The sequence below is a fragment of the Bufo gargarizans genome, chromosome 2, assembly GCF_014858855.1.
Source record: "Bufo gargarizans isolate SCDJY-AF-19 chromosome 2, ASM1485885v1, whole genome shotgun sequence".
Taxonomy (NCBI): Eukaryota; Metazoa; Chordata; class Amphibia; order Anura; family Bufonidae; genus Bufo; species Bufo gargarizans.
The window spans coordinates 85398969-85421124 of record NC_058081.1 but is presented as its reverse complement, the minus strand read 5'-3'; the positions used below and the strand labels follow the sequence as shown (position 1 = coordinate 85421124).

Genomic DNA, 22156 nt, shown 5'->3' with positions numbered 1-22156 from the left:
GACATAGCAACGAAGGAATTGCTCCAAGGCCTGATTGGATCGTTCTGCGGCCCCATTGGACTGAGGGTGGTAGGCCGAGGAGAAAGAGAGATGAATCCCCAACTGGGAGCAAAAGGCGCGCCAGAACCTGGACACAAACTGACTCCCCCGATCCGACACAATCTCCTTGGGCAAACCGTGCAACCGAAAGACCTCCCTGGCAAAAATCGAGGCCAACTCTTGTGCAGAGGGTAACTTCTTGAGAGGAACACAGTGGCACATTTTGGAAAACCGATCCACAATCATGAGAATGACCGTATGGCCTCGGGATGCAGGAAGGTCCACAATGAAATCCATCCCCAGGTGTGACCATGGACGCTCCCCGGTGGCTATGGGTTGCAAAAGGCCCAACGGAAGGTGCCGAGGGGACTTACTCTGGGCACAAACGGAGCATGCCGCTACATATGCGGCGATGTCGGAACGTAGAGAAGGCCACCAGAACAGACGTGAAACCGCCCAGGACAGCTGATTCTTTCCAGGGTGCCCCGCGGCCTTGGAGTTATGGTAGGTTCGCAACAACCGAGTGCGCAACTCCTCAGGCACAAAACATCTGCCGTTGGGTCTCCCAGAGGGAGCACCAGATTGAGCCGCCAAAATCTGCTCACCCAGAGGAGAGGTCAGGCTGGTGCGGATAGCAGCCAGGATCTGATTCGGGGGTATGACCGTAGTCGGAATCGACTCCTCCCCGGACAGCTCGGAGTACTGCCGTGATAAGGCATCCGCTCTGATGTTCTTGGAGCCGGGTAGGTAGGAGACCACGTAATTAAAACGTGACAAGAACAGAGCCCATCTGGCCTGACGTGGTGTCAATCTCTTGGCCTCAGAGAGGTAAGTCAGATTCTTGTGGTCCGTCAGGATGAGAACCGGAACCACCGAGCCCTCGAGCAAGTGCCTCCATTCTTTAAGGGCCTGCACGATGGCCAATAACTCCCTGTCGCCAATCTGATAGTTGCACTCCGCGGAAGACAGTTTCCGGGCGTAAAACCCACAAGGAAGCAGAGGACCCTCTGGTGTTCTACGCTGAGACAGGAGGGCGCCTACTCCCGTCTCAGACGCGTCCACCTCGAGGACAAAAGGCAACCCAGGGTTGGGATGCGACAGAATCGGAGCCGACACAAAGGCGGACTTTAGAGCCTCAAAAGCTCGGATGGCCTCGAGCGGCCAGACCTGAGGATTACTGCCCTTCCTGGTCAGATCCGTGAGAGGCTTGGCTAGCATGGAAAAGTCCCTGATGAACTTCCGATAATAATTGGCGAAGCCCAAAAAGCGCTGCAGGGCACGAAGCCCACTGTGCTGGGGCCACTGTAAGACAGCCGAAACCTTCTCAGGATCCATGGAGAACCCCTCAGCGGAAATGATGTAACCTAAGAAGGTTACCTGGGATCGGTGAAATTCGCATTTCTCAAGCTTACCGAACAGCTTGTTCTCTCGTAAGCGTTGCAACACTCGTCTGACATCCAGAATGTGGGCCTCCATGGATTCAGAATATACCAAGATGTCATCCAAATAGACCACCACACACTGCTGCAACAGGTCACGGAAAACATCGTTGATGAATTCCTGGAAGACTGCGGGCGCATTGCACAACCCAAAGGGCATAACCAAGGATTCATAATGACCGGTCCTGGTGTTAAACGCGGTCTTCCACTCATCGCCCGCCTTGATCCTTACCAGGTTATATGCCGCCCTCAGGTCGAGTTTGGTAAAGACCGTGGCCCCTTTGAGGCGATCGAACAGCTCGGAAATCAAGGGTATCGGGTAAGCGTTCTTGATCGTGATGCGATTGAGACCCCTGTAGTCGATGCAAGGCCTCAACTCACCGCCCTTCTTTTTCACAAAGAAAAATCCAGCCCCTGCCGGGGACGAGGATTTGCGAATGTGTCCGCGTGAAAGCGCCTCCCTCACGTACTCCTCCATGGCCTCATTCTCCGCTACCGACAGTGGATAGACTTTGCCACGAGGAGGAACGGCACCAGATTGTAACTCTATGGCACAATCGTATGGGCGGTGCGGAGGTAGGGCAACCGCACGCACCTTATCGAATACATCCCGGTACTCCTCGTATTCAGGAGGCAACAGAGAGTCCGAGGAAGTACACAGCAACTTGACAGGCCCATGGATGCAACTAGCCCCACACTGCGGTGACCACGAGAGGATCTCGGCCGATCTCCAATCGAAAGTCGGATTATGTTTCTGGAGCCAGGGGTACCCCAAGACCACCGAGTAGTGTGGAGACGAAATAACCTGGAGACAGACCGACTCTCTGTGAACGGCACCAATGGCCATCCCCACTGGAAGGGTCTCCTGAGTCACGTGTGGCGGCAGAAGGGGTCTGCCGTCTATCGCCTCAAGAGCCAGTGGGGAACCTCGAGGCTGCAGAGGAATGGAATTGGCGGCGGCGAACACACTATCAATGAACAAGCCACCAGCACCAGAGTCCACCAACGCCTGGGTCGTCACCGAGCCCCCGACCCAGGAGAGGACAACAGTAATCAGTGGTTTGTCAACACGGGAAACCGGGGACGAGGAGACTCCACCCAAGATCTGCCCCCGACAGGATCTCAGGTGCGAGCGTTTCCCGGACGGTTCGGGCATGCCAACCGAAAATGCCCACCGAGACCACAGTACATGCATCGGCCCTCGCGTCTCCGGAGTACCCTCTCCCCCTCAGACAGGCGAGCAACCCCCAGCTGCATGGGTTGACCCCCAGACCAGTCATCCCCAGGAGGCGTGGGAGGAGAGGGAGGCACGGGTGGGACAGCAAACGTAGGCGCCAATCTGTTAGAAGGCCTCCGCAGGCTCTCCTTAAAGGAAGGTCTCTCCCTGAGTCTGGTGTCAATCAAAATCAGGAAAGAAATAAGGGACTCGAGCTCCACTGGTAGGTCCTTGGCTGCAATCTCATCCTTCAAGGCATCCGAGAGACCATGAGAGAAAGCAGCGACCAGAGCCTCATTATTCCAGCCCACCTCTGCTGCCAGGGTACGAAACTCAATGGCGTATTCAGCTACGGATCGTGAACCCTGTCTGATGGACATAAGGAGCTTCGCAGCAGAGGCAGCACGAGCCGGCACATCGAATACCTTCCGAAGAGAAGCAACAAAACCGGAAAACTCGGCAACCACCGGATTGTTGTTCTCCCATAAAGGGCTGGCCCAGGCCAAGGCCTTGTCCGAGAGCAGCGAGATCAAGAAGCCCACCTTTGATCTCTCAGTAGGAAAGGCATGTGGCAGCAACTCGAAATAAATGGCCACCTGGTTAAGGAAACCTCGGCACTGAGTTGGCTCTCCCCCAAAGCGCTGTGGAAGGAGGGCAGAACCGGTCATACCCCGAAACACCGCAGGTGCAGCAACAGGTGTCGGGGTAGACTCTGGCGCAACAACCGGAGCGGCAGTAGGAGCGGGCCCAGGAGCGACAACCGACCCATCGGCAACGGAAGCTAAATGAGCCGTGCGTTCAAGCAGGGTTTGTAACGCCACAGCGAACCGACCCAACAGGTGATCCTGCTGATCAAGTCTGGCAACCAGCGTAGGTAGCGAGGATGGCCCTGTACCGTCAGAATTCATGGCTTGGTCCTAATGTCATGGAACCATGAACCAGACGTACAACAGAGATAGGTGGAATAAGAAGGCTTTATTGAAAATCAAGCCGTAGCTAAAGTCCAAACGGATGGCTAAACTGAAGCAGGGTCTTGCGTAGACGGAGGTCAGGAACCAGGAGGGTAGTCAGACGTAGCCAGGATCAGGAACCAACGGGGTAGTCAGACGAAGCCAGGATCGGGAACCAACGGGGTAGTCAGACGAGGCCAGGATCAGGAACCAGAAGCAGCAGCAGTCTTTGAAGCATGTGCACACAGGAGGACCAAGCAAGGAACTGAAGCCACAGACCTTCTATATATATGAGCTAGGCATCCAGCTCCTCCCAGTGGGAAGGAGGAGCCGCAGGGTGGGAGGCTACAAGAAACCCAGAAACCAAGATGGCCGCCAGCACATGTCAAACGAAGGAGAACAGTGAGAAGGTAAGACCATGACACATCTGGCCAGATCGACTTGATCAACTGTTCCTTTGGCAAGCCTAAAGTACAGTTGTGTATCATCCGTATAAACATGAAACTGAAGATTGTGGCTCCTGATGATCGGCCAATGGTCTTAGATAGATGTTGAACAAGACTGGAGATAGTGCCGAGCATTGTGGTACTCCACAGGACAGTGGGAGATCGGCTGAGTGAAATACCCCCAGCTCCACTCGTTGTACCCTGTCCTGGAGAAATGAGACCATCCATGCCATGGTCTTTCCATCTAATCCAGCTACACTTTCAACCGGTTCAGTAACACTTGATGGTAAATAGTGTCAAAAGTGGATGATAGGTCCAGAAGGACTAGGACCATAGAGTCGTTCTGGTCTAATGCCATCAGGAAATCGTCCTGGACATTGACCAGAGCGGTCTCAGTACCCCTTCTGGGTCGGAATCCCATCTGGAAGTTTGAATGTAATTGGCCTCCAGATATCCCTGTAGTTGTGCAACAAGCTCCCTCTCGCCGATCTTTGGTCTCGCCTATCTGGGGCCTATGCTGCATTTGTCAGTGTTAAATACAAGCTTGAAATAAGGCAATAATATTATGGGTTTAAAAAAAACACCCATTTTTTGCAATACCCTACATCAGAGGACTTTTCAGCATTTGTCAGTGTGAAATACAAGCTTGAAATACTGCAATAATATTCTGGGTTTAAAAAAACACCCATTTTTGGCAATACCCTACATCAGGGGCATTTTCAGAATTTGTCAGTGTGAAATACAAGCTTGAAATACTGTGATTATATTCTGGGTTTAAAAAAACACAAATATTTGGCAAAATACAAAATTTGCAGCCTTTGCTGCCTCTGTCGGTGTGAAATACATGCGTTAGTTACTAGTGTTATATTCTTTTATAAAAATAAAAAAATATTTTGGGCAAAATACAAAATTTGCGGCCTTTGCTGCATCTGTCAGTGTGAAATACACACGTTAGATAGTGCTGTTATATTCTGTTATTAAAAAAACACCCATTTTGGGCAAAATACTAAATTTGCGGCCTTTGCTGCCTCTGTCAGTGTGAAATACACACGTTAGATACTTCTGTTATATTCTGGTATGAAAAAAACAAAAATTTTGGGCAAAATACTAAATTTGTGGCCTTTGCTGCCTCTGTCAGTGTGAAATACACGCGTTAGATAGTGCTGTTATATTCTGTTATTAAAAAAACACCCATTTTGGGCAAAATACTAAATTTGTGGCCTTTGCTGCATATGTCAGTGTGAAATACACACGTTAGATACTGCTGTTATATTCAGTTATTTTAAAAAACACCCATTTTGGACAAAATACTAAATTTGCGGCCTTTGCTGCCTCTGTCAGGGTGAAATACACGCGTTGGTGCTTTTATATTCTGTTATTAAAAAAACACCCATTTTGGGCAAAATACTAAATTTGTGACCTTTGCTGCATCTGTCAGTGTGAAATACACACGTAAGAAACTGCTGTTATATTCTGTTATTAAAAAAACACCCATTTGGGCAAAATACTAAATTTGCGGCCTTTGCTGCATCTGTCAGTGTGATATACACGCGTTAGATAGTGCTGTTATATTCTGTTATAAAAAAAACACCCATTTTGGACAAAATACTAAAGTTGCGGCCTTTGCTGCATCTGTCAGTATGAAATGCACGCTTTAGTGCTGTTATATTCTGTTATTAAAAAAACACCCATTTTGGGCAAAATGCAAAATTTGTGGCCTTTGCTGCATCTGTCAGTGTGAAATGCACGCTTTAGTGCTGTTATATTCTGTTATAAAAAAACACCCATTTTGGGCAAAATGCAAAATTTGTGGCCTTTGCTGCATCTGCTGTGGCTTTCTGCAGTGTGCAGACCGACAAGGAGGGCAGGGTGAAGACTGGGTGAAAGATGGTGTGGAGGACGATAAGGTCCTCGACCCCACATGGAATCAAGGTCATGCAAATGACCTGTCTAGTTCGGCGGAAGAGGCGGTGGTCGCACAGAGCCACCAGCACAGCAGAAGAGGGAGCACGTTGCAAAAGCGGAGTGGCCGTCCACTAGACAGTACGCCTGCTACTGCCCAACTCAGCAAGGGACCGAGCACAGCAAAGCCAGCTCCAAGGAGTTCCCTGGCGTGGCAGTTCTTCAGAAAATCTGCTGATGACAAGACACGAGTGGTTTGCACGCTGTGCAATCAGAGCCTGAAGCGAAGCATAAACGTTCTCAAACTGAGCACAACCTGCATCACTAGGGATCTAAGTGCAAAGCACGAACTTGTCATGGAACCATGAACCAGACGTACAACAAGAAATAAGTGGAAATAAGAAGGCTTTATTGAAAATCAAGCTGTAAGCAAAAGTCCAAACGGATGGCTAAACCGAAGCAGGGTCTTGCGTAGACAGAGGTCAGGAACCAGAAGGGTAGTCAGACGAAGCCTGGATCAGGAACCAGCAGGGTAGTCAGACGAAGCCAGGATCAGGAACCAACGGGGTAGTCAGACGAGGCCAGGATCAGGAACCAGAAGCAGCAGCAGTCTTAGAAGCATGTGAACACAGGAGGACCAAGCAAGGAACTGAAGCCACAGACCTCCTATATATATGAGCTAGGCATCCAGCTCCTCCCAGTGGGAAGGAGAAGCCGCAGGGTGGGAGGCTACAAGAAACCCAGAAACCAAGATGGCCGCCAGCACATGTCAAACGAAGGAGAACAGTAAGAAGGTAAGACGATGACAGTACCTCCCCCTCAAGGGCCCCTCCTCCGCGGAGTAAGGAACGGTTTCTGAGGGAAGCGTGCGTGGAAGGCTCGGAGCAAAGCAGGAGCATGGACATCTGCGGAGGGAACCCAGGAACGCTCCTCTGGACCATAACCACGCCAATGGACCAAAAACTGCAACCAACCGCGGACCAGGCGTGAGTCCAGGATATTGCTCACCTCATATTCCTCACGATTGCCCACTTGGACCGGACGGGGCCGAGGAACCGAGGAAGTGAAACGATTACACACCAATGGCTTCAACAGGGAGACATGAAACACGTTGGAGATCCGCATGCCAGGAGGAAGCGCAAGGGCATAGGCTACCGGGTTTACCCTGCGAAGCACTCGGAAGGGACCAACAAAGCGAGGCGCCAGCTTGGGAGTGGGCACTCGAAGGTTGAGGTTGCGGGTGGACAACCATACACGGTCTCCGACCTGGTAGGAAGGAGCGGGCGCTCGTCTGCGATCAGCCTGGAGTCTCTGGCGCTGCGCAGAGACCTCAAGGGACCTCTGGATCTGTACCCAAGAAGCACGTAGGACGGAAAGGTGATCCTCCACAGCCGGAATATCCTGGGGAGAGAATACCTCCGGTAACACGGCAGGTTGGAACCCATAATTGGCCATGAAGGGAGACGTCCCAGAGGAAGAGTTCACCGCCGTGTTCCTGGCAAACTCAGCCCAAGGCAGGAGGTCAACCCAATTGTCTTGGTGATCGGAGACATAGCAACGAAGGAATTGCTCCAAGGCCTGATTGGATCGTTCTGCGGCCCCATTGGACTGAGGGTGGTAGGCCGAGGAGAAAGAGAGATGAATCCCCAACTGGGAGCAAAAGGCGCGCCAGTACCTGGACACAAACTGATTCCCCCGATCCGACACAATCTCCTTGGGCAAACCGTGCAACCGGAAGACCTCCCTGGCAAAAATCGTGGCCAACTCTTGTGCAGAGGGTAACTTATTGAGAGGAACACAGTGGCACATTTTGGAAAACCGATCCACAATCATGAGAATGACCGTATGGCCTCGGGATGCAGGGAGGTCCACAATGAAATCCATCCCCAGGTGTGACCATGGGCGCTCCCCGGTGGCTATGGGTTGCAAAAGGCCCAATGGAAGGTGCCGAGGGGACTTACTCTGGGCACAAACGGAGCATGCCACTACATATGCGGCGATGTCGGAACGTAGAGAAGGCCACCAGAACAGACGTGAAACAGCCCAGGACAGCTGATTCTTTCCAGGATGCCCCGCGGCCTTGGAGTTATGGTAGGTTCGCAACAACCGAGTGCGCAACTCCTCAGGCACAAAACACCTGCCGTTGGGTCTCCCAGAGGGAGCACCAGATTGAGCCGCCAAAATCTGCTCACCCAGGGGAGAGGTCAGGCTGGTGCGAATAGCGGCCAGGATCTGATTCGGAGGTATGATCGAAGTCGGAATCGACTCCTCCCCAGACAGCTCGGAGTACTGCCGTGATAAGGCATCCGCTCTGATGTTCTTGGAACCGGGTAGGTAGGAGACCATGTAATTAAAACGTGACAAGAACAGAGCCCATCTGGCCTGACGTGGTGTCAATCTCTTGGCCTCAGAAAGGTAGGTCAGATTCTTGTGGTCCGTCAGGATGAGAACCGGAACCACCGAACCCTCGAGCAAGTGCCTCCATTCTTTAAGGGCCTGCACGATGGCCAATAACTCCCTGTCACCAATCTGATAGTTGCACTCCGCGGAAGACAGTTTCCGGGAGTAAAACCCACAAGGAAGCAGAGGACCCTCTGGTGTTCTACGCTGAGACAGAAGGGCGCCTACTCCCGTCTCAGACGCGTCCACCTCGAGGACAAAGGGCAACCCAGGGTTGGGATGCGACAGAATCGGAGACGACACAAAGGCGGACTTTAGAGCCTCAAAAGCTCGGATGGCCTCGAGCGGCCAGACCTGGAAATTACTGCCCTTCCTGGTCAGATCCGTGAGAGGCTTGGCTAGCATAGAAAAGTCCCTGATGAACTTCCGATAATAATTGGCGAAGCCCAAAAAGCGCTGCAGGGCACGGAGACCACTGGGCTGGGGCCACTGTAAGACAGCCGAAACCTTCTCAGGATCCATGGAGAACCCCTCAGCGGAAATGATGTAACCTAAGAAGGTTACCTGGGATCGGTGAAATTCGCATTTCTCAAGCTTACCGAACAGCCTGTTCTCTCGTAACCGTTGCAACACTCGTCTGACATCCATAATGTGGGCCTCCATGGATTCAGAATATACCAAGATGTCATCCAAATAGACCACCACACACTGCTGCAACAGGTCACGGAAAACATCGTTGATGAATTCCTGGAAGACTGCGGGTGCATTGCACAACCCAAAGGGCATAACCAAGGATTCATAATGACCGGTCCTGGTGTTAAACGCGGTCTTCCACTCATCGCCCGCCTTGATCCTTACCAGGTTATATGCCGCCCTCAGGTCGAGTTTGGTAAAGACCGTGGCCCCTTTGAGGCGATCGAACAGCTCGGAAATCAAGGGTATCGGGTAAGCGTTCTTGATCGTGATGCGATTGAGACCCCTGTAATCGATGCAAGGCCTCAACTCACCGCCCTTCTTTTTCACAAAGAAAAATCCAGCCCCTGCCGGGGACGAGGATTTGCGAATGTGTCCGCGTGAAAGCGCCTCCCTCACGTACTCCTCCATGGCCTCATTCTCCGCTACTGACAGTGGATAGACTTTGCCACGAGGAGGAACGGCACCAGATTGTAACTCTATGGCACAATCGTATGGGCGGTGCGGAGGTAGGGCAACCGCGCGCACCTTATCGAATACATCCCGGTACTCTTCGTATTCAGGAGGCAACAGAGAGTCCGAGGAAGTACACAGCAACTTGACAGGCCCATGGATGCAACTAGCCCCACACTGCGGTGACCACGAGAGGATCTCGGCCGATCTCCAATCGAAAGTCGGATTATGCTTCTGGAGCCAGGGGTACCCCAAGACCACCGAGTAGTGTGGAGACGAAATTACCTGGAGACAGACCGACTCTCTGTGAACGGCACCAATGGCTATCCCCACTGGAAGGGTCTCATGAGTCACGTGTGGCGGCAGAAGGGGTCTGCCGTCTATCGCCTCAAGAGCCAGTGGGGAACCTCGAGGCTGCAGAGGAATGGAATTGGCGGCAGCGAACACACTATCAATGAACAAACCACCAGCACCAGAGTCCACCAACGCCTGGGTCGTCACCGAGCCCCCGACCCAGGAGAAGACAACAGTGATCAGTGGTTTGTCAACACGGGAAACCGGGGACGAGGAGACTCCACCCAAGATCTGCCCCCGACAGGATCTCAGGTGCGAGCGTTTCCCGGACGGTTCGGACATGCCAACCGAAAATGCCCACCGAGACCACAGTACATGCATCGGCCCTCGCGTCTCCGGAGTACCCTCTCCCCCTCGGACAGGCGAGCAAACCCCAGCTGCATGGGTTCACCCCCAGACAAGTCATCCCCAGGAGGCGTGGGAGGAGAGGGAGGCACGGGTGGGACAGCAAACGTAGGCGCCAATCTGTTAGAAGACCTCCGCAGGCTCTCCTTAAAGGAAGGTCTCTCCCTGAGTCTGGTGTCAATCAAAATCAGGAAAGAAATAAGAGACTCGAGCTCCACTGGTAGGTCCTTAGCTGCAACCTCATCCTTCAAGGCATCCGAGAGACCATGAGAGAAAGCAGCGACCAGAGCCTCATTATTCCAGCCCACCTCTGCTGCCAGGGTACGAAACTCAATGGCGTATTCAGCTACGGATCGTGAACCCTGTCTGAATGGACATAAGGAGCTTCGCAGCAGAGGCAGCACGAGCCGGCACATCGAATACCTTCCGAAGAGAAGCAACAAAACCGGAAAACTCGGCAACCACCGGATTGTTGTTCTCCCATAAAGGGCTGGCCCAGGCCAAGGCCTTGTCCGAGAACAGCGAGATCAAGAAGCCCACCTTTGATCTCTCAGTAGGAAAGGCATGTGGCAGCAACTCGAAATAAATGCCCACCTGGTTAAGGAAACCTCGGCACTGAGTTGGCTCTCCCCCAAAGCGCTGTGGAAGGGGGGCAGAACCGGTCATACCCCGAGACACCGCAGGCGCAGCAACAGGTGTCGGGGTAGACTCTGGCGCAACAACCGGAGCGGCAGTAGGAGCGGGCCCAGGAGCGACAACCGACCCATCGGCAACGGAAGCGAAATGAGCCGTGCGTTCAAGCAGGGTTTGCAACGCCACAGCGAACCGACCCAACAGGTGATCCTGCTGATTAAGTCTGGCAACCAGCGTAGGTAGCGAGGATGGCCCTGTACCGTCAAAATTCATGGCTTGGTCCTAATGTCATGGAACCATGAACCAGACGTACAACAAGAGATAAGTGGAAATAAGAAGGCTTTATTGAAAATCAAGCCGTAAGCAAAAGTCCAAACGGATGGCTAAACCGAAGCAGGGTCTTGCGTAGACAGAGGTCAGGAACCAGAAGGGTAGTCAGACGAAGCCTGGATCAGGAACCAGCAGGGTAGTCAGACGAAGCCAGGATCAGGAACCAACGGGGTAGTCAGACGAGGCCAGGATCAGGAACCAGAAGCAGCAGCAGTCTTAGAAGCATGTGAACACAGGAGGACCAAGCAAGGAACTGAAGCCACAGACCTCCTATATATATGAGCTAGGCATCCAGCTCCTCCCAGTGGGAAGGAGAAGCCGCAGGGTGGGAGGCTACAAGAAACCCAGAAACCAAGATGGCCGCCAGCACATGTCAAACGAAGGAGAACAGTAAGAAGGTAAACCATGACAGAACTGCAGTGGAGTAGACACCTCAAAAACCAAGAAAGGTCTCTGGGTCCTCCTGCTTCCTCTTCTGCTGCAGTCTCTGCATTTTCATTCACCTCTGGAGTGACAGTGGCACCTGCCACCCCGCCAACAGAGGATCTGCCAGCAACACCACCACCTGGGTCACCAAGCATCTCCACAATGTCCCACCTTATATCTCCCTAGCAGCACACTGGGTAAATACAGTGGTGGCTGGGCCTGAGGCGGATAGCAGTTTGGCGCATGTCCTTCCACCACCGAGGATTGCAGGGCACTTCCATTTGCCTGCTGTTGCTTTCTCCTTCTACTCCGCTTCCTCATCCTCTACCGCCTCCTTATCCGGTCAGCGTAACACCTTCACCACCAACTTCAGCACAGCCAGCGGTAAAAGACAGCAGGGAGTTTTAAATCTGTTTGGGGGACAAACCCCACACCGCGCAGGAGCTGTGGACTTACATGGAACAACAGACCGATGAGTGGTTGGTGCCAGTGAGCCTCAAGCCTGGGCTGGTGGTGTGCAATAATGGGCAAAATCTCATTGCAGCTCTGGGACTAGCCGGTTTGACACACATCCCTTGCCTGGCGCATGTGCTGAATTTGGTGGTGCAGAGGTTCTTTAAAAATTACCCCAATATGTCAAAGCAGCTTCAGAAAGTGTGTGCCTTCTGTGCTTTCGGCGTTCTCACCCTTCTCCCCTATCAGCGCTGCAGCGTAACTTCGGCCTTCCTGCTCACCGCCTCATATGCGACGTGCCCAAAAGGTGGAACTCCACCTTGTAGATGCTGGTCAGAGTGTGCGAACAGCAGCAGGCGATAGTGGAGTTTCAGCTGCAGCTCACATGGGTGAGTCGCTCTGTATAACAGCACTACTTCATCACCAATGACTGGGCCTGCATGCGAGACCTGTGTGCTTTGTTGCGCTGTTTCGAGTACTCCACCAACATGGCCAGTGCCGATGAATCCGTTCTCAGCGTTACTATCCCAATTCTCTGACTCCTTAAAAAAATGCTTCAGGTCGATGATGGAAGAGGATGTGGCACAGGAGGAGGAGGAAGAGGGATAATTTCATAGGGCTTCAGGGCAGCCATTCACAAGTGGCTCCAAGGGTGGGTTCCTGCTCCCACAAACGCCAGGTACACAATTGTCCAGCCAGGGCACAGTTCTGGAGGATGAGGAAGTGGAGGATGAGGAGATGGAGGAGGAGGAACCGTGTTCACAGCAGGATGGCACCCAAACCAGCTCATGGTCATCACTGGTGCGTGGCTGGGGGGATACAGAGGACACAGGCGATACACCTCCCACAGAGGACAGCTTTTCGTTGCCTCTGGGCAGCCTGGCACACATGAGCGATTACATTCTGCAGTGTCTTTGCAATGACTGCCGAGTTGCCCACATTCTAACTTGTGCTGATTACTGGGTGGCCACGCTGCTGGATCCCTGTTACGAGGACAACGTACTGTCCTTAATTCCATCACTGGAGCGAGTACAAGCGCACGCTGGTAGATGCTCTGCTGGTGGCATTCCCACCTAACAGCGGGGGCACAGTGGAAGCACAAGGCGAAGGCAGAGGAGGAGGAGGAGGAGGAGGAAGAGCAGCACCTCAGAAGGTAGGGTTAGCATGGCCGAAATGTGGAAAAGCTTTGTCAGCATGCCACAACAACCAGCACCACCAGCTGATATGGAACGTCTTAGTAGGGGGCAGCATTTCAGCAACATGGTGGAGCAGTATGTGTGCACACGCCTACACATACTGAATGACGGGTCTGCCCTCTTCAACTTCTGGGTCTCCAAATTGGGCACATGGCCTGAGCTTGTCCTTTACGCCTTGGAGATGCTGGCCCGCCCTGCAGCCAGTGTATTGCCTGAACGTGTGTTTAGCACAGGAGGGGGTATTATCACAGACAAGAGCAGCCACCTGTCCACAGCCAATGTGGACAAGCTCATGTTCATTAAAATGAACTAGGCATGGTTCCTACAGGATTTGTCCGTACCTTGTGCAGAATAGGCATGTATACCAGCCTTACCCAGCCATTGTTATACTACAGCGCAATTGCTCATTGTTGTATTTTTGATATTTCCCATTCTTTTGGGGTGTACCCTAATAAAAAATAATAAAAAAATTAAAACCAAAAACCAGTGTTGGCTACCTCGTCCTCCTCCACCGCCACTTCCACCTACACCACTACGTCCACCGCCTCCTCAACCTGCTACTCCATATGGACCTCCACCTCATACATCCAGATTTTTTTTTTTTACTTTTACGTATTTTATTTTATGTAATTTCACAAATTTGTCTGTTACATTGTCGGGTGAAATTCACCAATTTTTGGCTGTGATGAACCCCGGCTTTACCTAGTAGAGAGGTAAACAAATTTAACTAATTTGTCTGTTACATTTTTGGGTGAAATTCACCAATTATTGGCTGTGATATACCCCTGCTCTACCTAGTGGACAGGTTAATAAATTTCACTAATTTGCCTGTTACATTGTCGGGTGAAATTCACCAATTTTTAGCTGTGATATTCCCCCTTCTCTACCTAGTGGACAAGGAAATACATTACACTAATTCGTCTGTTACATTCTTGGGTGACATTTTACCATTCTTGCCGTGAATAAACCCCTGCTCTGCATAGGTGATAGGGACCGAAATTTTTAAAAATCGTCTGTTCCATTGGTGGGTGATTAACCCATTTTTGGCAATGAAAAACCCCTGCTCTGCATAGGTAACAGGGAATTAAATTTCAAAAATGTGTCTTTATTTGACGTGCGCCCCCTCCTTTCATTCGATGCTTCAACTTTAACAACTTGTCCCACATTTCCGCTCGATCACATTGGAGCCATTGACCTCCCTTGGATGTGGTATCTCTTTCTCACTCTCCCTCTCCGGAGTGGAACCCTTATTCCTTCTCCGGAGTGGAACCCTGATTCCACGCCGGAGAGGGAGCGTGAGAAAGGGAGACCACAATCACGCCGTTAACCTTGATCAACATGGTAGGCACAGAAAAAAACATTGAAAGTTTATATAGAAGATATCCAAATGGATCGTGGACATCACGGGGACGTGCGATCAGGCAAAAGTTATCTAGAGTCAACAAAGCGGCAGCAGGGCCTCTCCTGTCTAACGTTACCAAATCCCAAATATCCCAGTGACATTCCCTATAAGGTTTTATTAATCATTCCAATAACAAGGCATCTTAAGAGTCCTGTATTGTTATTTATCGTCACTACCTCTCCGAGTCAGAAGTGTAAAGGCCGATTTATTGGCCTGCATTTGTGGGAGGGGTGTAGCTGCCTTTATATCCGGCATACGCCCCTCCCTCAATGAACGTCTCGTCTTGTTTCCCCCTCCCACCCTCCCTTTCATATTAGCACTCTTAAGGGGATGCCCTCTATTCAGGCGTCCCTACATCGCAGCGGTTACGGCATAATTCTAGCCGCTTTAGAGTTGAGGGGGCCGTAGATGGGGTAAGTTCCTTCTCGCCATCGTTAACCCCGACCACAAGTGGGTAATTGCCCCCTCGTTTACTTGGAAGCTTCAGCTTCAATAATTTGTGCCACATTTCCACTCTATCACATTTAATTTCATACATTGACCTCCTTTGGATGTGGTCTCCCTTTCTCACGCTCCCTCTCCGGCGTGGAACCCTGATTTGCCGCAACCGTAATCAACATGGTAGGTGCAGAAAAGAACATCGAAAGTTTAAAGACCAGATATCCAATTGGATCTTGGACATCTCAGGGACGTGCGACATTGTGAAGCAGTATGTGTGCACACGCCTACACGTACTGACTGATGGGTATGCCCCATTCAACTTCTGGGTCTCCAAATTGGGCACACGGCCTTAGCTTGCTCTTTACGCCTTGGAGGTGCTGGTTATATTTCCCAATGTTTTGGGGTGTACCCTAATTTAAAATAAAAATTTAAAATTAAAACTAAAAAACATTTTGGGCTACCTCCTCCACCGCTGCTTCCACCTACACTGCCACATCCACCGCCTCCTCAACCTCCTACTCCATATGGACCTCATCCTCCTAGATCAAGATTATTATTATTTATTTTTATGTATTTTATGTTAATTTAAGTCAGGGTTTCTCAACTCCAGTCCTCAGGGTCCACCTGTCAATGCATCAGGACTTACCACAGGTATTCATTCTGTGGGATATTCTCAAATCCAGACTGGTAGGTGGGTCCCGAGGACCGGAGTTGAGAAACCCTGATTTAAGTCATTTCCCTATCCACATTTGTTTGCAGAGCACTTGCCATGCTCTTAACCACATTTTGATGTCATTTGCAGCCCTCTAGCCCTTTCCATGACATTTTTACAGCCATTTTAGTACTCCAAAGTTCGGGTCCCCATTGACTTCGATGGGGTTTGGGTTCAGGGTCAAGTTCGGGTCCCGAACTCAAACTTTTTTGTGAAGTTCGGCTGAGCCCGTTGAACCCGAACATCCAGTTGTCCGCTCAACTCTAGTCCCGAGTTCTGTGCTGACTGATTTCACATCCATTTCTAGCAGTGGAAGAACCTTTTCAAATGCCATCACCTGACTCATAGGGATAAAAATATCCATTGCTCTTCAGTACTCAAGTGAAGAAAACACCAAGTAAGTGCTTTTGGATTAAATAAAGCGTACATTGCATAGCGCTTGTACTTAGTATCAAAGCTCATGCCAAGGATTTGAATGGGACTGAGCTGTGCCTCAGCCATGTGACCCATGAGTCACTCACCGGAGTGTAGCGGCCTCTTCAAACAGTTGATTAGCAGGGGTGACAGGAGACGGACCCCCACTAATCAGATATTGATAGGCCATCAATTCTAAAATATCTGTAAAGAATAAATCAAGGCAACTGGACGTACTGTAGATTTCTTGAAAACGTTTCACTCGTTCTTCCAACGAGCTTTCTCAATTCTGAGCGATTGTACAAAAATTCTGGGAATAAATATGTAACTGAATCCACATCTGGTAATTGTACCCAGCATTGGGTCAAAGGTGTTGATTCCATTATCCTAATTGGAGTCAGTAGGTGATAAAGACTTCCCAGAAAAAGGTGTCAAGACAGCATTGTATGTGGCAGACAATAGATGTCTAACCCCCCCCCCCCCACCTCTATTCAAGCTTGGCTTCTCCATTTTTGCGTAGATGGCCTCCTTCAAGCCTCGTTTGTACCAATCGGCCTCCTTATCCAAAACACAGATGTAAGTACACGGCTGAATCTTGACCAGAGGTTTTGGCTCTTCTATGCTGAGCCATACGCTGATGTAGTTGTTGTTTTGTTTCGCCAATATACAGTTCTGAGCATTCCTCATTGCACTGGACTGCGTACACAATGTTGTCCATCTTGTGTTTAGGCGTTGGGTCTTTGGGGTGAACCAGTTGTTGCCTCAGTGTGTTGCTGGGTTTAAAGCAAACAGGAATGTGATGTTTATTAAAAATCCTTTTGAGTTTCTCAGACACCCCAGCTACATATGGGATAACCATATTTTTGCGTCTGTCATGCTTCTCGCCCTCACTGGTAGTCTTGGTGGTCTTTCTTCTCCTTCCTTCTGTTTTGACAAAGGCCCAAACTGGATACCCACAAGTTTTAAGTGCCCCTCTGAGGTGTTTGAGTTCCTTCGCCTTGGCCTCTGTGCTGGTGGGGATTTTCTCTGCCCGGTGGTGTAGAGTCTGGATGACTCCCAGTTTGTGGTCTAGAGGATGGTGGGAATCAAATAGCAGGTACTGGTCTGTGTGTTGGTTTTCGATAGACCTCTATTCCCAGCTTCCTTCCCTCTTCCACTGTTATAAGACAGTCCAGAAACACCAGTTTGTTGTTCTGCATATCTTCCCGCGTGAAATTGATGTTATGATCCACTGAGTTGATGTGGTCGGTAAAAGCCTGTAACTCTTGTTTATGAATTTTAACCCAAGTGTCATCCACATATCTGAACCAATGACTCAGTGTAATTCCCTTGAAAGTGGTCAGGGCTTTCCTTTCTACTTCCTCCATATACAGGTTCGCTACAATGGGCGAGACTGGCGATCCCATAGCACAGCCATGTTTTTGCTTGTAGAACTTGTCCTTATACTTGAAATAGGTGGTACTCAGACAAAGGTCCAGTAAGGCCAGGGGTGTGGAATTCCTATCGCCCGACGCCCGGGACATGCAGTTCCGGGCGCCGGGCAGGTAGTTTGTGCAGGCAGCTTAGCCCTGCGGGCAAGTAGCAGGGCTGACTGATCCGTTTGAAACGGCTCAGCTCAGTCACACAGACAATGCAGAGACGCTGGCAGCAGGGAGGAGCCTGAGGGAGGGACGGGGAGGAGCGTAATATGATCTCAGAGTGGAAGCTGGCTTCTGCCAGCCCCTCCCCTCCCCGCCCACCAACCAATCACCGACCAGAGCTGAGGGGGCAGGGCAAGCACACTAGCAGCTCTGAGTCACACAGGGGAGTCTAAGAATAGAAATGAATGGAATGAGTCACAAGTTAAAAGAATCTAAAGATCCGACTTAGTTTGTGACTCATTCGATTCTTTGAGTTAAAAGAGCCTTGAGTCAGGCTGTAGAGCAGTTACACTGAGGCTGTCTGGCTACTTTTGTTGCAGCAGTGATAAGATTAAGGGATAGGAGAAGTGACAGATGACACAAGAGTTTAGATTACAGGTTGAATTAAATTAACCCTTTAGGATCAAATTGGCTTCTCAGGAGATATATATGTTAAAGGCATCTCATTCAGTTAAGTAGCTATATAGCTAAGGGTGGGTTCACATCACTTCACTTGGTTCATTGTACTAATGTCAGTGTCAGACTGTTGTCACTGTGGGTAACAATGCACTTTGCACACCACAGTGACAGCTTCTGACTCCTGTCCAGCGTCAGCCTCAGCTTCCCTTCACTATCCCTATAATAAATCACTCTTCCTGATCCTGACTCGCTCATTACTAATTAGAGAGCTGAAGAACCGACTGCACTGAGTCAGCAGCAGCAAGTGATTGTGAATCGACTGTATAGCATCTGCGCATGCGCATCGGCACCTAGAGTCTTTGGTTCACTTGCGAGTCAGCTCAGCAGTCTGACTCACCAAGTGAACCGAAGATCCGATTCATGAATCGGTTCATTTGAATGAGCTGATTCAAATGAACCGATTCACCTAAAAGATCCGAACTTCCCATCACTAGTTATCAGCGCTCCTGTGCAGGCCGAAGTCGGGCGCCACGGGCCGGAAGTCAGCTCCCAGCGGAGGCACACGTTAGTCAGCGGCTGTAGTAGGAGCTCCTGACATGGTGGCAGCCCGTGCCATGATAGATAGCCCAGCAGGTAGTGTGTGTGGTGACTGCTCTGGGTCAGCTATGCTCTGCTGTCAGGCTGCCGCTCTGCTTCTTCTCCCTGGCATTGAAGTGTCAATAGGAGTGCTGTCAGGTTCCAACTTCCAGCCACTCACCCTCCATGAATAGGGGGGGACGGGGACTTCCCCATACTGGCATGTACATTAAAGGGATTCACTGGCCCAGTATGGCATGTACATTAAAGGGATTCACTGGCCCAGTATGGCATGTACATTAAAGGGATTCACTGGCCCAGTATGGCATGTACATTAAAGGGATTCACTGGCCCAGTATGGCATGTACATTAAAGGGATTCACTGGCCCAGTATGGCATGTACATTAAAGGGATTCACTGGCCCAGTATGGCATGTACATTAAAGGGATTCACTGGCCCAGTATGGCATGTACATTAAAGGGATTCACTTAAATATGGTTTTGATTTAAAATTACTTTTTGTATCAGGACAAGTAGATTGTCATGAGGGACAAGTAGATTGAGACCCCGCTTTAGTCCTTCGACAAGTAGTTTTTTTTAAAAATTTCCACACCCCTGAAGGCACACACTTGGTCTGGGCTAAGTTCTGTTCTGCATCGTAAGGTGTTGTCTAATAGCAACTGTTTCCTGACTGTTTCAATTGCCTCTGTAGTGGGTATGCAGGTGAAAAGGGATGTAACATCATAGGAGACCATTGTTTCTTCTGTGCCCAATACCAAGTTCTGTATTTTGGTGGTGAAATCTTGAGAGTTCTGTATGTGATGTTGTGTGTTTAGGATTCTGGCTAAGTATTTGGCCACATTGTAGGTCACAGAGTTGATGCTGCTGACAATTGGCCTGAGAGGGATCCCGCCCTTATGTATCTTAGGAAGTCCATAAATACATGGAGGGGCTTTCCCAGGGTAGAGGCGATGATACATGGCCCGATCAATGATTTTGTCCTTTCTAGTTGTTGTAGTAGTTCTATAACCTTCTTCTTGTGGCCACTGGTTGGGTCTCGTCTTAGGGCGTCATATGTGTTGTTATCATCCAGGAGTGTGGTCACCTTGGCATCGTAGTCAGACGTATTAAGTACAACTGTGCATCTTCCTTTATCCGCAGGCAGGATGGTGATGTTTGTGTCTTTCTTCAGGGATGTAACCGCCTTCCTTTCTTCTCTAGTCAAGTTTGAAGGAGGTGGTTTGGCACTGGCCAGAGCTGCAGACACTTTAAGGCAAAGTTGTTCAGCCTCACCCTGGGGTACTTTGTTGCTGTGGATTGAGGCTTCAGTGGCTGAAATAATATCAACTATTGGTATGGTTCTTGGTGTGATTGCGAAATTCAACCCTTTCGCAAGGACATCCATCTCAGGCTGAGTGAGAACCCAGTCTGAAAGATTCTGCACCCATTTCTCTTTGTTTTGCACTGTCCTTGTTTCCTCCTTTCGCCTCCATGTCAGTTCCTCACTGGTATGGCTGTTTGCAGTTCGGGATAACAAAATGCAGAACTTGTTCTTCTGCCTCCCCTTGCTCTTAGTGTGCTGAGCTAGCTGTGCATGTACTGTGAAATCTGCTACTTTCCTCCACATTTCAGCGGGTAGCTGCAAAATCAGGTCCTCTTCCAGGTGACTGATAGTTTGTTTCAAGGCTTCAACTGTGAAATGGGTCTGTCATACCCGTTCATTTAGTAGTTGCTTCTGGGCTTTCTGTAGAATCATCTCAGCTCTGTGACCCTTCACCGTGGATTCCAAACTGATGCTGCATGGTACCAGCTCCTGTTTTCGGCATCTGAGGTTGAAGTGCAGGTGGTTTCTATAGTCTGCCAGTTTTCTTGCTGTCTTTTCATATTCTCATACAAGTTTAAGGGTTTTCCCTCCAAAATGTGTTGCAATATGTCTGTGAAGGTTCTCATTTATCCAGGTCATGGTATATATCTGTAAAGAATAAACCAAGGCAACTGGACATACTGTAGATTTCTTGAAAACGTTTCACTCGTTCTTCCAATGAGCTTTCTCAATTCTGAATGATTGTACCTACTGACTCCAATTAGGATAATGGAATCAACACCTTTGACCCAATGCTGGGTACAATTACCAGATGTGGATTCAGTTACATATTTATTCCCAGAATTTGTGTACAATCACTCAGAATTTAGAAAGCTTGTTGAAAGAACGAGTGAAACGTTTTCAAGAAATCTACAGTACATTCAGTTGCCTTGATTTATTCTTTACAGATATATACCATGACCTGGATAAATGAGAACCTTCACAGACATCAATTCTAAAAGCTCTGACAATTTATTTAATAAATATAGGAGACTGGCTGTTCTTTCATCAGATCCTCCTTCGAATCAGAACAATTGGTGTATGTGCAGGGCCCCCGACCAGGGGTTTGGTCAGTGGTTTGGTAATGACTGTACTGTAATTTTATGTTTTAAAATGATATGCAATGTGACACACCCAGTTTTTCATGACTACAATGTGAGAGTCATCAAGGCAACCAGCATAGAGCATTAAAAACTTTACTACTGCATCAGAGATTCAAGTTAAAACATCCAATGCACTCCAGATTAGAGAATTTACAGATAATTGTTGGATGTACTACAATTCCTATTTGGTGCACAGAAAAGACAGACTGTTTTAAGTTCCATCTGGCCTGGTTACTGACTCTACTAATACCATGCGCAAGCTTTGCCTTGCGCCCACACGGGCATTTAACACCAAGGGCACACCAAACTTCCAACCGACAGGGCGACCAACAGCTACACATAGTGTCCTGAGGGAATATAGGGTGCCCTTTCTTCACTGCACAAATTCCAGGGAGGGATGGCCTGAGGGAGTACACCGTAACAAATCTACATCAGGTCCACTACCACTCCCATCCTCTGCTGCTCCTCAGGGGCTTGCTGTATCTGCATTCTTGCTTATATTGACCAGTGTAATTTTCTGCAATAATTAGACTCTTTAGGGTGAACTGAGTTTTCGTGACATTCCTCCGCAGACTAAATTCTCTACTCTAACACTACTATGGAGCAATATAGATGGAACTCTTCCCCCACAGAAGCGATGCTTCCAGGAAACAAAAAAAATCAGTGGAGCATATCCCAATATCTGTCAGAAACTGCCTCTTTTTAAAATTGTAGGCATATGTATGAGAGCCCTATTATTTCTCTACACAAAGCAGTGCTACGATTTGGACATAGGCACAAGCCCTAACAGTGATAATGTCTATTTTACTCAATTTTTCTCATCTATATTTTT

The 22156-nt window shown here is 49.6% G+C and overlaps 1 pseudogene; it reads right to left on the bottom strand.

Annotated features, from left to right (window-relative positions):
• Positions 1-13941: 13941 nt before the first annotated feature.
• Positions 13942-20821, bottom strand: LOC122925662 (annotated as a pseudogene).
• Positions 20822-22156: the final 1335 nt, after the last annotated feature.